Genomic DNA, 13,478 nt, shown 5'->3' on the forward strand with positions numbered 1-13,478 from the left:
GAATAATATATATATATATTTTTTTCTAGTGATCTCCATAATATTTGTTTTTTGTGTTTTTTTTTTTCTAGTGATCTCCAGAATAATATATATATATATTTTTTTTTTCTAGTGATCTCCAGAATATATTTTTTTTCTTTTTGTGTATCAAGTTACCACAACACCATTATTATCTTGTATTTTTAACTTCAAAGATACAACTATGTTGGTGTCCCTTGTAAATTTGACATTGTATTTTTGAAATGTACCTGCCTACTGACATACAAACTGTGCTTTTTGAAGTAAAACACATCCACGTATTTGTCAAAACCAAAATGTATAACTTACTAGGGAGCACAAGGTCCTAACAAAATAAAGAGGAAGGCAACGATGGAGAAACAGTTGGAATTGGTGAAGCCTTTGTACCCCAGGGCAGACATTAATTATTTGACTGTCAAAATTGGTAACCTGAGGAGTCCATTTAATAGAGAGCACAATATGGTCCAGGATTCCGAAAGATCGGGAGCAGCAGCAGATGACATATATGCCCTGAGGCTGTGGTCTTACCACAGCCTGCGTTTTTTGCCAGACCACACCAAACTCAGGCCATCACTCTCAACACTTCCTTCCATACTTCCTTCCATGCTGCTGTGGTGGGTGGGGTGGCTGTGGTGTTGGTGGAGGTGGTGGAGGAGCATGGTCCAACTCACAGAGGTGTGTTTGAGGTGTGAGTTTGCCCCTCGTCCCCTTGTTTAGGGCCTGCAGAATAACCTCTTCGCATATTGGCCTCCTCCATCTGTTCTAATTTATTGGCAGTGACGCATCCAAACGCCTCATGGCCACCAGGGGCCATGCTAATCGCCACAGTAGCATGTTTTAGGAAAGCAGCCGTGGACTCCTCCAGGTTCCTTGCCTTCCTGGTCCTTTTGGTTGGAGGACGGAGGGGAGAAACCTGTGATTCGGTCAGACTGCTTGCCACGGCCTCCTCCTGGCTGAGACTTTCCTGTGTATGAAAATGGTACATAGTTTTAGGTTTTTGGTAATCAATCACACACAATTTTTGGGCTCTTGACTGTTGCAAATTGAAAGTTAACAAATAGAAAAGACTATCATTCTGACCCTGGCATTTTTCATTCTTGTCCCAATCATTTTTTGCCTCTACTGTCTATTGATTTGTAAACCACTTTGTTAAATCAGAAATTTGTGATCAATAAAATCTAGTTAACATCATTCAATTTTTGACAAGATAAATCTTCAACAATGCTATACCTGGGTCAAGCTGGGCTCATCCACATCTTCTTCCTGGGTGGAAGGCCCAGGTTAGGCCTCAGGAGCCTCAGCTAATGTGGAAATAAGTGTTGATAGCGATTGCCTGGGTTCCGTCTGGTCAGACAAAAAATGCAGGCTGTGGTAGTACCACAGCCTGGGTACATATACGTCATCTGCTGCTGCTCCAAATCTCAGGGAATCCTGGAACTTCTTGAGTTCCCTAATATATGTGCTCCTCAGGCTACCAATTTTGGCCTTCAAATAGGTGATGTCTGCCGTGGGATACACAGGCTTCACTAATTCCAACCGTTTCTTCAGCGCCACCTTCCTATTTAGCTTGTTAGAATAGTCCCTGCATTGGACATGCCAGAGACATGGCAGCTCTCTGTATTTGTCAAAAAAGTTGAGCAGGAAATCAGGGGCTGTGAATTTGTCTGTCAGAGAAGGACTTTTTCTACATTAGCTCGCCATGCTCCTGCGCGCATGTGCGGCAGATTGGCGCTCCGGCGCACACATGTGCGCGGCCCAATGGTGCGGCGCATGCACAACAGTTCCCGTGCGCACGCAGTGGCTCGCAAGTGTGCACGGTAGCGCACGCCAGGGTGCACGCTATGGCAGGGCTTTTTCAGACAGCTCTGTCACCCAGATGGGTTGCTGGTTTGTTGTCAGCTTCCTGTTTGTGCCTGTTTCCAGTTTGCCATACCTGCCTACCTGCTGTGACCCGGACTGTTCCTGACTACGTTGCTGCTCTCCTTGATCTGACCCTCAGCTTGCTTAACAGACTTTGCTTGATCTGTCTACCGGTGTTTGACCCTCGGCCTGCCTAACGGATTTGCAAACCTGCCTTACCTGGATTTGACCTCTGGCCTGTTTCACTGGCTTGTTTACTTCCTCTTGTACTCGATTCCTCTATCCTGCACCAGACCCTCAGCCAGTTCCTGGATCTCAGCTAATCTTCCATACAGCTCTCCAGTCTTTCGAAGGAACTCATCCCTGCTGGTGGCCTGTGCCTCCGCGTGCCACCTGTTGCCTGTATCACCTTCAGGGGACGGGGTGCGCGTGGTCACAAGGGCGAGACACTCTCGGCATCTTGGCCTCGGTAAGTACTATCCCTGACAGTACAAACCAGCCAGATGTCAGAGGCCGACAGAGCGAGATCTTGGGCCAGCAGGTCTCAGCTCTTACTGATACTGTCCAAAAGCTTCAAGAAGGATATACTCAGATTGATAGCCGCCTTCAGCAACTCACGGGACCACCCTTACCTGCAGCCGAAGCTCCCGCACCTACCAGTGGGGTCTCCTCTTCTCGAACTACCACTAACCCTACTGTAGTAATGGTGCTCCCGAAGCCTAGGGCCCCCACACCTGAGAGCTTTGCAGGAGATCACAAGAAGTACAGGGCTTTTAAAAACGCCTGTTCCCTCTATTTTGCCCTTCAGCCCAGGACTTTTTTTTCAGAAATCGTAAAGGTGGGTTTTGTGATCTCCCTTCTGGCCAAGGAACCCCAAGCTTGGGAACACAGCCTGATGGAACAAAGGAGCCCTGTGCTGAACTCAATCGATTCTTTTTTTGAGAGTATGTCTGAACTTTATGATGACCCGCAGCGCAAGGCCACAGCTGAAGCAACCTTGCATAGCTTGTCACAAGGAAGAAGACCAATAGAGGACTATTGGTGGAATTCCTTAAGTGAGCTGATACTGGCTGGAATGAGCTTGCCTTAAGATACCAGTACTGACAAAGCCTGTCTGTGGTCCTTAAGGATGAATTAGCCAGGATGGAAACCCCAGCTTCTCTAGAGGAGTTGATCCAATCAGCCACCAAGCTGGATAGGCGCTTGCGTGAGCGACGCTCAGAGCGTTTCCAGGGGCCGCGTCCAGCTTGGACGTCATCTAGGCCAATTCCAACCCATGTACCATCTCCGGCTGCAGTCACTTCTTCAGCTACCGAGGTCGAGCCTATGCAGCTTGATTTGGTTCATGCTCCTCTGACCCCTGAGGAAAGGCAATGCAGACGCCAATCCAACCTGTGCTTGTACTGCGGTGCTACTGGACATTTTGTACGCAGCTGTCCAGTAAGGCCTAGTAAGTCCTACCTGCAAAACTCTGTGAACCTTCAAACCAGTGATGTGCCCAAAACATACGTTATTCTGTTTGCCTCCTTCAGCTAATGGAAGGAGAAACTCGCCTGCCCGCTATAATTGACTCTGGAGCTTGCAGCTGTTTCCTAGATGTTACCCTGGCTCACAGTCTACATATCCCGCTTCAAACCAAGGCACAGAGTCTCCAAATACAACTGGCTGACGGGTCTCTTCCCCGCTCTGGTCCCATCACCCGGGAGACTCAACCCATTCTTGCTACCACGGACTCTGGCCATCAGGAGTTCCTGCGATTTGATCTCATCCATTCTCCAATCTTTCTTATTATACTAGGTCTGCCCTGGCTCCAGGCGCATGACCCTCAGATAAACTGGAGTACCAAGGAAGTATCTTTCTGGTCTCAATACTACTCCCAGCACTGCTTCTCCCCAGCTCCTAGTGTCTGCTCAACCATCTCAACCACGCCTAACAGTCTACAACATGTCCCTTCTGTATACCTTGGGTTCCAGGATGTGTTTGATAAACAAAAGTCCGACTGCTTACCACCACATCGGCCATATGATTGCTCGATCAACCTCCTGCCCAGCTCGGAAGTTCTGTTCGGTCAAATCTTTCCACTATCAGAAACTGAGCTAAAAGCCCTCAAGCAGTACATTGATGAAAACCTTTAAAAAGGCTTCATCCACCCCTCTTCTTCACCAGCCGAAGTTGGTATCTTTTTCGTTGGAAAAAAAAGAGTCCCTAAGGCCGTGTGTGGACTACAGACAACTTAATAACATAACTATCAAGAACAGATACCCGTTGCCACTCATTCCCGAGTTATTCCAACGATTCCGATCAGCCCGAATCTTCTCCAAGTTGGATCTCAGAGGGGCTTATAATCTCATCAGGATTCGGGCTGGGGATGAGTGGAAAACTGCCTTTAGGTCCAGGTTCAGACATTTTGAATACCTGGTGATGCCGTTTGGGCTCTGCAATGCCCCGGCCACCTTTCAACATCTGGTGAACAATATTTTTCGGGAATACCTTGACGACTTCTTAGTCATCTACCTGGACGATATTCTCATTTTCTCCGCCACCATTGAACTGCACCGAGGGCATGTTAAAAAGGTTCTCACCATACTCAGGTGAGTTATACCATAAGTTATACCTCAAAGCCAAGAAATGTGAGTTTGAGAAGTCTGTTGTGCAATTCCTGGGATTCATTATTTTTACCAACGGGATCGCAATGGACCCACAAAAGGTCAAAGCAATTCAGGAATGGCAAGCCCCAGTGGATAAGAAGGGGGTGCAATGATTTATAGGGTTTGCCAACTTCTATAGAAGATTTATTGCTGGATTTTCATCTATCGTGGCACCCATTACGCAGTTGACACGCCAACACAGTCATTTTCAATGGTCTCAAGAAGCACAGGAAGCCTTTACCAAGTTAATAGCGTTGTTCACCTCTGCTCCAATTTTACGTCACCCTGATCCAACCCTACCATTTGTATTGGAAGTGGACGCGTCAGAAATCGCTACAGGGGCCATTCTCTCCCAGAGACATGGACCCAAAGCCATTCTTCACCCTGTAGCCTTCGCATCCCGGAAGCTCAGCCCGCCAGAACTAAACTATGATGTAGGTGACAGGGAGATGCTGGCCAACAAGTTCGCCCTAGAAGAATGGAGGTACTTATTGGAAGGTGCACCTCATCCGGTTATGATCTTTACCGATCATAAAAATTTAGAGTATCTCAGGGCAGCGAAATGCTTGAAACCCAGACAAGCCCGCTGGGCTCTATTTTTCTCTAGATTTAATTTCCACATATCCTATAGACCAGGCTCAAAAAATGGAAAGGCAGACGCACTTTCCTGGATGTTCTCTGCAGATCCCCAAATGGCTGAACCCAGTACTATCCTCTCTTCACAAAACTTCCTTGGACTCACCCAAGCGGATTTAATAACTTCCATCAGGTCTTCATCCAGTCACTGCTCCGACTCAGAAATACATACCTTAGAGAAACATTACGATCTGCTCTGGGCCCGGGGAAAAATTTTTGTACTACGTGAAACACGGCCTTTGGCTCTCAAGACTTTTCATGATCATAAATTGGCGGGCCACTTCGGAACAAGGAAAACTGCTGAATTGATCTCTCGTTCTTTCTGGTGGCAAGGGTGGAGATGAGATTGTAATGGTTACATCTCTTCCTGCCCCCTTTGCCAGCGTAACAAGGGTCAAAACACCAAATCCTGGGGGCTACTCAAACCCTAGCTCCTCCTGGAGCGACCATGGGCAGAAGTGTCCATGGATTTCATTGTGTACTTACTTGCCTCGGAAGGGTTCACCACCATCCTGGTCGTTGTCGACCGTCTCTCCAAAATGGCTCACTTTTTGCCCATGATGGGCACCCCTTCTGCTTCTGACACAGCCAATATTTTTCTCAAGGAAATAATCAGACTCCATGGTGTGCCTAAAAGTATCGTGTCAGATAGGGACGTTCAATTTACTTCCAAGTTTTGGAAAGAGCTCTGCAAAACCTTGGACATTAAGTCTTGCCTCTCCTCAGCGTACCATCCCCAGAGCAACGGCCAGACGGAGAGGACAAATCAAACCTTGGAGCAGTACCTCCATTGCTTCTGTTCTGGCTCTCAAGATGATTGGGCGACTCTCCTCCCGTATGCCAAAAAAAAGAGGGGGGAAGGTTGGGGCTTTGAATGAGGTGCGCATGATGCAGCCCAATCACACTCACAGAGGTGCAAACATATGTATGTTTATTAAGGACCAATGATCAACATGGCATAAAAACGCATTGCATACATTAAACATAAAAAAAAATACTTCACATGACTTTTATCTTGCTTGGGGGATTAAGATGCATAATTGTACCTACCCATGTCCTATGGTTGTATAGACATAGATTTATTGTCTATATGCTATTTTTTTTTTATGTTTAATGTATCCAATGTGATTGGGCTGCATCATGCGCACCTCATTCAAAGTCCCAACCTTCCCCCCTCTTTTTTATGATATTAAGGATGGGGGCGCAAACTTTCCCTTGCGTCCCATTTAAAGTCCTAAGTTCGCTTTCCCCCCCCATTGCCTGCATTGATTAGGGATGGAGGTGCTCATGATTGTAGCCCATCGCTCTCTTATGGCGGATTCCTACCGGGTCCGGCCGTAATTCAGCATGCTTGATATGGAACGTTCTTTGCACTGACAGTTCACATACTTTGATCTTTTACTACTTTACATATTTTTTTACTCCCTGTGGCCAGACTGGGTCTGTGTGACTCATTGTCGGTGGGTGGGCAGATGTCCTGTCTCCCGGGAGCTGCGATGCATGCTGGTGTCCGCCCTCCTACCTCCCCTCCACAGGGTTGGGGGTGAGTGGCTGGGCGGATCTTTCCACCTTGCATCGGCGCCGCGCCCCCGGCACTGTGCATGTGACCTCCTTGGTTGGGCGTCGCACACACAGACGTCCGGTATATCAGCTAGGCTGACATGTGGTGAGCTTCTCTGGCGTTCGCTGAGGTTTTGCCACTGTGTCGTGCCTGCGTGACGCTGAGGGGGAGCTGACGTTCAATGCTGGGGCTGCATCTCACTCCCTGCTTCATGGTATTCAGAGATGGTACTGATACAACCTATGCAACCCTGATCCTCTCCCATCTATGTGGCTTCAAACATCACATGCAATTTTTAAGGTAATCTTCCAGGTGCTTTTTTCAATCACCTTGGTGATATCTGCAGCCTATATCATCTCGTTTTTTGTTACTTGTATCATCATAGATACATTTGATATATTTCCTACATTATAGAAGTCCCCTCTACTGCAGGGTGTTGGTGTGCGCAGTCCGGTGTTCCTCGTTAAGGTCCCCCTCTCAGCTCCCGGGCCAGGCTCCATGGCTCACCCCTGGCTTTGTTTTGTCGCACGGTCCCAGTTTTGGCTATCATGTGAGTAACCCTTTTTAGCATGGCCCATTATGCCCAAATTTCCCCCTTTTCTGCTGATCTTGTTAGACCCTGAAACTATATTGCTTTTCATACATTTTTTTATAGAATTTAGATGCATCTGGCTTCTGAAGAGTGGATTGAAGTCCATGAAACGCAGCATCGGGCCTACCTTTGATGCATCCAACACACATTGACCAATTTTCAGATGTTTTTTACTTCACATGACTTTTATCTTGCTTGGGGGATTAAGATGCATAATTGTACCTACCCATGTCCTATGGTTGTATATACATAGATTTATTGTCTATATGCGATTTTTTTTTTTCTATGTTTAATGTATGCAATGCGTTTTTATGCCATGTTGATCATTGGTCCTTAATAAACATACATATGTTTGCACCTCTGTGAGTGTGATTGGGCTGCATCATGCGCACAGAGCCCGTGCCCCTCCACACCTGAAATCACCCATCCCGCGACTACTGGACCTCACCGCAGGGGCTCTGGTTATTCACCGGAGGCTACTCAACCTTAATCGTCGTAGACGCAGCCACCGCACCACCTACCAGTAAGTAGCGTCATATCCCCCTCCCTTCGTCCGCTGGACCATCCGTTCAGGTAAGCCACAGGGGTACTGTAGCAGTTGATCCAGGGCATCCCCGATCGCCCCTCGGGGGGTCAGGAAGGAATTTTTTTCCTCTGCTGCATCATTGGCACTTGCAGCTAGGGGTTTTTCGCCTTCCTCTGGATCAACAATAGGGGGGTAGGCAGCCGCACCTCCTCAACTACCTCCGCACCAACCCCAGCCCGTCATCACACCACTCCAGTAGAAGTGGGTAGCCATCGGACCCCTCCATCCCCCTGCAAGTGCATCACCACCACATCAGTACCACCATCAGAACACCCTTTCTACAAGCAACGCCGTCTTCCTCATCATGTGCAACTTCAAATACACAGCAGACACCCTCCACAGGCTAAGAAACACTGCCGTAACTTTACCGACCGCCACTCAAAAAAGACTAAAAAGAGAACAAATACTAAGGACCAACCCTCAATCAACCAGGAAATGCAGGGAGACACCGGTCAACTAGCATGCGCCCTGATCAACACCAGATCTGCAGTCAAGCACAGGCTGGAAATCCACGACTTCGTCATCGAAAATAACATTGATTGCCTCTTCATTACAGAAAGCTGGCTAACACCTGACTGCAACACCATCCTAACTGAATTGGTGCCCGAGAACTACAGTATCCTAACCGAGCATAGAATCGGAAAAAAAGGAGGAGGCCTAGCAGTGATTTTCAAATCACATCTTGGGTTCACCAAACCAAACTTACAGAACTCAGTGCCTTTCATGGAAACACTCTCACTGCATCTTCAAACAACACCTCAGGACACCATTCACATACTACTATGCTACAGACCACCAGGACCGAAGACCAATCTCCTTACGCCGCTCACTGAATTCTTCTCAATACACACCTTGAAAACCAAAAACCTTCTGGTACTTGGGGATTTTAACCTGTGGGCAAACTCTGCCCAAGACTCCATCGCAACCGCCTGCGTCAACCAAATGGAAGAACTTGGCCTACAACAACTGATAAATTCTCCCACCCATGGGTCAGGACACACTTTAGATCTCATCTTCAAACAGAATATGGACATCAAAGTACTTGACAACACTCCACTACCATGGACGGACCACCATGCTATTAAATTTATAATCTCCACTAACAGCATCCTCCAAAAACAGAAACACGCAACAGCAACACACTGGAATAGATCTCAGAAGAAACTTTACTCTGATCTCTTCAAAACTACATTATCAAGCAAAATTCTTTTGCTAAACTCAAACCTCTCAACAGAACGAACACTCAACTTCCTAAACAATGTATTACTACAAACAGCAGACTCCGTGGCGCCAAAACGCAGAACACTCATCCGAAAAAAAACTCCAGTTGGTTTAATGGTACTCTCACCCTACTCAAGCAAGAACGTAGAAGAGCTGAGAGAGCATGGAGAAGAAATCCCACCAAGGAAAACCATGCTAACTACAAAGCACGCACTGTGAAATACCACAAGGCAATCTTCAAAGCCAAAAAAGAACATTTCTCAGACACCATCTCATCCGCCTTAAACCGTCCGCGGGAACTTTTCAAAATAGTTGCTCAGTCAATGAACCCGACTTGCTTAGAGCCCCCAGCAAACAATACTCAAGAATTCTGCAATGAGTTATCAGACTTCTTCATCGACAAAATCGACTTCATTCGGAAATCAATCCATCAAAAAATAACAACCAACCTCACTCAACCAAAGCAAAAAGAGGATAGCGACACGAACATCACTCAACCGCCGAATTTCTTTTTGTCCCCAATCACCACGGACATGACTAAAAACATCATAAGAAGCCTTCGAGACAGCACATCACCCAACGACATCATCCCCACTAAACTGTTTAAAGAATGTGCCTACATCTTGGCCCCTACCCTAACACATCTCATAAATCAATCATTCAAAGAAGGGACTGTGCCAACCTCCCTCAAGCAAGGCGTCATCAAACCCCTGCTAAAGAAACCCAATCTCGACCCTAAGGACCCTAACTGCTGCAGACCAATAACCAGCCTGAACGCCATCTCCAAGATTATAGAGAAAGCAGTAGTACAGCAGCTACAACACCACCTAGACGCACACCAACTCCTGGACCCTCTGCAATCAGGCTTTCGCCCAGGCCATGGCACAGAAACAGCACTTCTCAAAATATGGGACGACGCCCTTGAAGCAGCAGACGACGGAGAACCGAGTCTCCTGGTACTGTAAGACCTCAGCGCAGCATTCGATACAGTGGACCACAATACTTTACATGTCCGCCTCGCTGAAGTTGCAGGAGCTACAGATTCTGCTCTAAAATGGTTTACATCCTTCTTAGAGAATCGCTCCCAGACAGTGAAACAAGGAACATTCACCTCGGAAACCCGGGCAGTCTCCTGTGGAGTCCCTCAAGGCTCACCCTTGTCACCAGTACTATTCAACATCTACATCCGCCCACTTCTCAATATCATCAGGAAAACCGATCTCTGCTTCCACTCATACGCTGACGACACCCAACTCTACCTTCGCATCAACGGACAAAAAGACCTTCATCAGCAACTACAGAAATGCCTCACTTTAATATTTGACTGGATGACCACTAGCTCCCTCAAATTCAACGGTTCAAAAACAGAACTTCTTCTCCTACAAGCTAACAAAAATTCCACAATAAAGACTCCGTGGACACCTCCCACCATCCTCGGACAGACCATCTCTCCAAGCACCAAAGCCAAGAGTCTCGGAGTCATTTTTGACTCAGGAATGACAATGGATGCACAAATAGGATCAGTGGTGAGCAGATCCCACCATCTCCTACGCAGACTAATCCCCTTCATCCCAGAAGAGGACAAAGCGGCAGTTGTGGGAACAATCATCAATTCCCGACTCGACTACGCAAATTCGCTCTACGTAGGACTACCCCAATATCAGCTTGCGCGCTTGCAGCTCATCCAAAACACGGCGGCAAGACTGTTAACAGGAAAAAACCCTGGGAATCCATCTCCCCAGCCCTAAAGAGCTTACACTGGCTAACCGTGAAGAATCGGATCACATTCAAGACCCTCTGCCTCACCCACAAATGTATACAAGGAAATGCTCCGCTATATCTCCGGGAGAAAATAAAACACTACACACCGAATCGCAGTCTTCGATCAGCCAACCAAAACCTCCTTATCATTCCCAAATACCGCTACAAAGCAAATGGAGAACGAAGATTCGCAGTCCAAGGACCCCGACTATGGAATGCTCTTCCAACCAACATCCGCATGGAAGAAAACCACCAGGCCTTCAGGAAAAAACTAAAGACCTTCCTCTTCTAACAAGCTGACAACAGAGAATGTATCTTAGCGCCTTGAGGCGATTCAGTTCGCATTTGCTGCGCTTTACAAATCATTCATTCATTCATTCACCTCATTCAAAGTCCCAACCTTCCCCCCTCTTTTTTTATGATATTAAGGATGGGGGCGCAAACTTTCCCTTGCGTCCCATTTAAAGTCCTAAGTTCGCTTTCCCCCCCCATTGCCTCCTCCCGTATGCCGAGTTTGCTTACAATAACTCTATCCATTCCGCAACTAATTAAACACCCTTCTGAGCAAACTTTGGGTTCCATCCCACCTTCCTCTCTAACAACATCCCTGAAATGTCCGTCCCTGCCGTTCAAGACCGGATAACTTCCATATAGTCCAACTTTCAAAAGATTCAGGATACTTTACAGAAGGCTTAGGATAGCTATAAGAGGCAGTATAACCGAGGGAGGAAGGAGAACCCAATCTTCAACGTTGGCGAGGAGGTCTGGTTGTCAACTGCAAATCTTAAGCTACACCTGCCCTCACGGAAACTTGGGCCAAGGTTCATTGGGCCCTTTCAAATTAAAAGGATGATCAACCCTGTGGCATTTGAGCTGGCATTACCGAACTCTTATAGAATACACCCAGTTTTTCACGCATCCCTACTAAAACCTGTTGTGTGCGGCTCTTTTCACGGGAGAAGGGAACTTCCTCCCCCGCCATTCGAAGTAGACGGGGAGAATGAGTTTGAAGTGCATTTTCAATTGCAGAAAGAGGGGCAGGCAACTTCAATACCTAATCCAATGGAAAGGATACCCTCCTGAGGACAATTCCTGGGAGCCCGCTAAGAATCTGCATGCCCCACGGTTAATCCAAGCCTTCCACCGGGAACATCCAGAACTGATGTCCAGTTTGGGCGTCCAGTGTTCCCCCCTAGGGAGGGACACTGTCAGAGAAGGACTTTTTCTACCCTTACTCGCCATGCTCCTGTGCGGGGCAGATTGGCGCACCGGCGCACACACGTGTGCGGCCCAATAGTGCAGCGTGTGCGTGTGCACAACAGTTCCCATGTGCGCACAGTGACTCAAGAATGTGCATGGTAGCGCACGCAGTGTGCGTAATGGCACACGCCAGGGAGCACACTATGGCGGGGCTATTTCAGATGGCTCTGGTGCCCAGACGGGTTGCTGGTTTGTCGTCAGTTTCCTGTTTGTGCCTGTTTCCAGTTTGCCAAACCTGCCTACCTGCTGTGACCCAGACAGTTCCTGACTACGCTGCTGCTCTCCTTGATCTGACCCTCGGCTTGCTTAATGGACTTTGCTTGATCTGCCTACCAGTGTTTGACCCTCGGCCTGCCTAACGGACTTGCTTACCTGCCTTACCTGGATTTGACCTCTGGCCTGTTTCATGGACTTGTTTACTTCCTCTGGTACCCGATTCCTCTATCCTGCACCAGACCCTCAGCCAGTTCCAGGATCTCAGCTAATCTTTCATACAGCTCTCCAGTCTTTCCAAGGAACTCATCCCTGCTGGTGGCCCGTGCCTCCGCGTGCCACCTGTTGCCTGTATCACCTTCGGGGGACGGGGTGCGCGTGGTCGCAAGGGCGAACCGCTCTCGGCATCTCGGCCTCGGTAAGTACTATCCGTGACATTGTTAACCATTTTATCTGCAAGACACAACACAAGACAAACCCTAATGTCAGGTCAGGCTAAACTCTCCTAATCTAGTCCCAATATAGGCCTCAATCTATAAGCAGTATAGGCCACTAACCACTGATGCCCCGAGTTACAACTGTACCTTCATTTGAACGATCGGCGCTAGTGATCCTGCGCATGCGTGAAACTCCGCTCCCCCTGTCCTTCTTTCTAGTGTATTCTCCGCCTCTTCTCTTTAGGGGCAGTGGAAGAGCACATGGCGGAGACACAGCAGGTGTGAGCTGAAAGCAGCAACGAGGAAAGCCCGGAGCAAGGCAGTTCCAGATCCAGGAGGAGATATAAGGCCTCAAATATGTCCTTTGAAGAAATGGTGGAGATGGTGGGCATCTTGAAGAGGACAGACTATGATGGGAAGCACGGACCATAGAGAAACCCTAATGTATGAAAGGCCAAGATCATGGCTAAAGTCAGAAGTCTGCAGGACTTTTGGGGTACGACGATCCAAGGAGCAATTGAGGAAACGCTGGTCAGACCTGAAATTGAGGGAGCAAGATCAGTATAGAAAGATCAGGAAAGTGCTGCAAAAAAGTAAGTATTTGTCATGTGTTCGGATTCTTATTATTACTTTCGTGCTGGTCCATGTGCTTTTCTTTACTGTTGTACAGTTTAAAATGCCAAGT

The sequence above is a fragment of the Aquarana catesbeiana genome, linkage group LG07, assembly GCF_042186555.1.
Source record: "Aquarana catesbeiana isolate 2022-GZ linkage group LG07, ASM4218655v1, whole genome shotgun sequence".
NCBI classification, from domain to species: Eukaryota; Metazoa; Chordata; class Amphibia; order Anura; family Ranidae; genus Aquarana; species Aquarana catesbeiana.